Source organism: Sceloporus undulatus, chromosome 6, assembly GCF_019175285.1.
Source record: "Sceloporus undulatus isolate JIND9_A2432 ecotype Alabama chromosome 6, SceUnd_v1.1, whole genome shotgun sequence".
Lineage (NCBI taxonomy): Eukaryota > Metazoa > Chordata > Lepidosauria > Squamata > Phrynosomatidae > Sceloporus > Sceloporus undulatus.
The window spans coordinates 56,962,513-56,965,623 of record NC_056527.1 but is presented as its reverse complement, the minus strand read 5'-3'; the positions used below and the strand labels follow the sequence as shown (position 1 = coordinate 56,965,623).

Here is a 3,111-nt window from a genome sequence, read left to right as displayed (position 1 = left end):
TTCCAATTACTGCCTCAAGACATTAATTCAGAGGGGAGATGCCTTCCTTAGTTGACGTTAAGTTCTGGGGCATGGAGAGATATCATTGAGCGTCATCAGAGTACTGATAGCACCTCACTCCATGCCTCCGGATGATCTCTCCAGGTGGTTTCATGTAGATGTTGAATAGCATTCGGGACAGGATTGTGCCCTGAGGGATGCCAAATTTAAGCTTCCTTTTAGAGGAACAACTGTCCCCAAGCATCACTATTTGGAATCTGCTTGAGAGAGAGGACCGGAACCACCGCAACCCATTGCCCCTGATGCCCAGTTCCCTCAGGCTTTCCATAAGGATACCATGGTCGATGGTATCAAAAGCAACTGAGAAATCCAAAAGCATCAACAGGGTCACACTTCACCTGTCAATGCTCAAGCAAAGATCATTTACTAAGGCAACCATAACAGTTTCAACTCCATATCCTATCCTGAAGCCAGTTTGAAATGTGTCCAGATAATCTGTTTCATCCAAGACCGCTTGGAGATGAAGAGCAACTGCCCTCTCAATCACCTTGTTTAGAAATGGAAGATGGGAGACTAGTCTGTATTTATTCATGTCCAAGGGATCTAGGGAGGGCTTTTCCATAAATGGCTGTACCACCACTTCTTTTAAGCAAGATGGATGAGATGCATTTATGATACATCTCAGGTGAGTCCTAAGTGCATCTCCTCCTTGGATGACCAGCCACGAAGGGCAAGGGTCGAGAGGGCAAGTTGTCTTCTTCACACTTCCAAGGAGCTTGCCCACATCCTCAGTACTCACATTCAAATTGATACAGTATGATCTTACTCATGGACACCTGACTTATAGCCTCTGCAATAATGCTGACATCCAATTTAATCAGAGAGATATTATCTGTGAAATAGTCATTTACAGCATCACAGTGAGCTGTGGAAGGCTCTAATGATGGGTTCCGAGGGGAAGGTGCCCGAGTCAGGTCCTAGATCCTTCCATCCCCCCCCCCCCCGACTTCAGCAGTCCCTTTATGCTTCTCTTCCCTTGGCACTTTCACTCCTTTATTCCTTCCTTCTCCTCTTTTAACATATATCCCTTCAAGGGGTCCAAGGCCCTTTCAGCATGTTCCCAGAATTGGGAGGGAGGCATTCTTTCTGGGGCTGTGGGTCTATCTGCTCGTCCTCCTCTGCAGGGTTGTTGTGAAGGGAAAAATATGTATATGGGGGGGTGCCTAATCCAGATCTTGTGGGCCTTTAAGCCTAGTTCCCAGATTGCCGGGGGGGGGGTCAGTCTCCCCAGAAGGGGCTTTGAGGTCCCTCCATCTCCCTCCGCTTGGCTTTGTTCTAGGTTTGGGCTCTTCTCAGCCCCACAGACAGAGCCCCCTCCCCCCAGGATCCCAGAGAAAACTCCCCCCCCCTCCCCAAATAAAGTTGTTTCCAATGCTATTGAAGCCTACACTGTCTGATTCTCTTTATTTGTCAGAAAACTCTTCCCCAAATGAGGTATCAGAAGGGAGGATCTCTCCTCTGCCCCACTTTCCAGGAGGGCCTTTTTACCTTTGGATCCCCCTCCCCTCCATGGCCATGTCTCTCTCCAAGGGTCCCCCCTGCCCTCTTTTCTCATAATAACCCCCCAGGTACCTGGGACCCAAAGAATCCCCCAAGGAGGGGGCAGGGAAGGAAAGAGGGAGAGGAGGCCTGGAAGGCGCCTTGCTGTTCTTTAGGGGGGGGGGAGGAAGAAATCTGGGTTTCCTTCCTTCTTACAACACCCAACCCCATTCAGAAGACCCTCCAGCATTCCCTCAAGTGAATGAGGACTCTTCCCACTTCCCTCCCTCAGAACAGGCTGCAAGGGCAGCAGCTTCAGGGGCTGAGACTGTGCATGCGCAGATGCCCCAAAGGCCCCTCCTGAGCATGCGCATAGATCGTAAGGCCCTTGCTGCTGCTGCTGTTTATTTCACTGTCGGCCTTTGGAAGAAGGGAAGGACTGCGGCATTTTTTTTCCTTCCTTCCGGAATGGAGCCCAACATGCAGAGCTGGACTCAGGAGGGAAAGGCTGGGAATGCTCTGCTTTGTACATATAGCTCTGTCTCTCTCTGTGTGTGTTTTGTCTCTGTTTTTATGGCTGGGAATGGAGCTGAGGGCTGAGGAGAGAAGAAAGGGTCAATTTTGTGCAAATGCAGAACTTCTGTACATCAATGAGTCCAGTATGTTGAAACAACAAAGAACTTTATTAAGAACACATAATCATAAATTCAGCATTTAAGTCAGAACTGCCCTCCCCAAGCCAAAGAATAAATTAAAGCCCCAAAACCTAAAACATCACCCTCTTCTAAACCTAGCCCCCACCTCCAATTCCCACAGTCTATGCCCCACAGGTAACAAGCACCCCCTTTGCCATTCCCACAAACTAGTCCTTTCTGTTAATACCGGCCTCCAACTTTCTTCAGCCAAAATCCCACACATTGCAAAAGCTATCATTCCTATAACTATTCTAACCAGCTGCAACCAATCCCACCCCTCTATCTAGCTAACCTATTCCACAACCCATAATCCCCACTCAAATTTATAAACTAAAGCAATGGTCTATACAAATAGCAATTAAAACCTAAACTTAAAAAAAATAAAACTTTAAAACATAAACAGACATATGGACAGACAAACCTAACACACAAAATCACAAGGGCCTTTTCTTATCACCACAGGATTAAAAGTATATTCTTTGTATTGCTACTTGACAAATATAATGTTAGATTATTTCTGGGATTTGTGTGGCTTCTCTCCTGTGTGCCCTCTCTGATGTCTCACTAGGTTTGACTTCGGGGGGAAAATTCCCCACAATGTTGGCATTTGTATGGCTTCTCTCCTGTGTGGACTCTCTGATGTGTCACTAGGCTTGATTTCAAAGAGAAACATTTCTGACAATGTTGGCATTAGTATGGCTTCTCTCCTGTGTGGACTAACTGATGTCTCACTAGGCTTGACTTCCGAGAAAAACCTTTCCGACAATGTTGGCATTTGTATGGCTTCTCTCCTGTGTGGACTAACTGATGTCTCACTAGGCTTGACTTCAGAGAAAAACCTTTCCGACAATGTTGGCATGTGTATGGCTTCTCTCCT

The 3,111-nt window shown here is 47.0% G+C and overlaps 1 pseudogene; it reads right to left on the bottom strand.

Moving 5' to 3' along the window:
* Window positions 1-2,585: 2,585 nt before the first annotated feature.
* The window catches only part of LOC121933029, a 14,982-nt pseudogene continuing 14,456 nt past the window's right edge, over window positions 2,586-3,111 (bottom strand).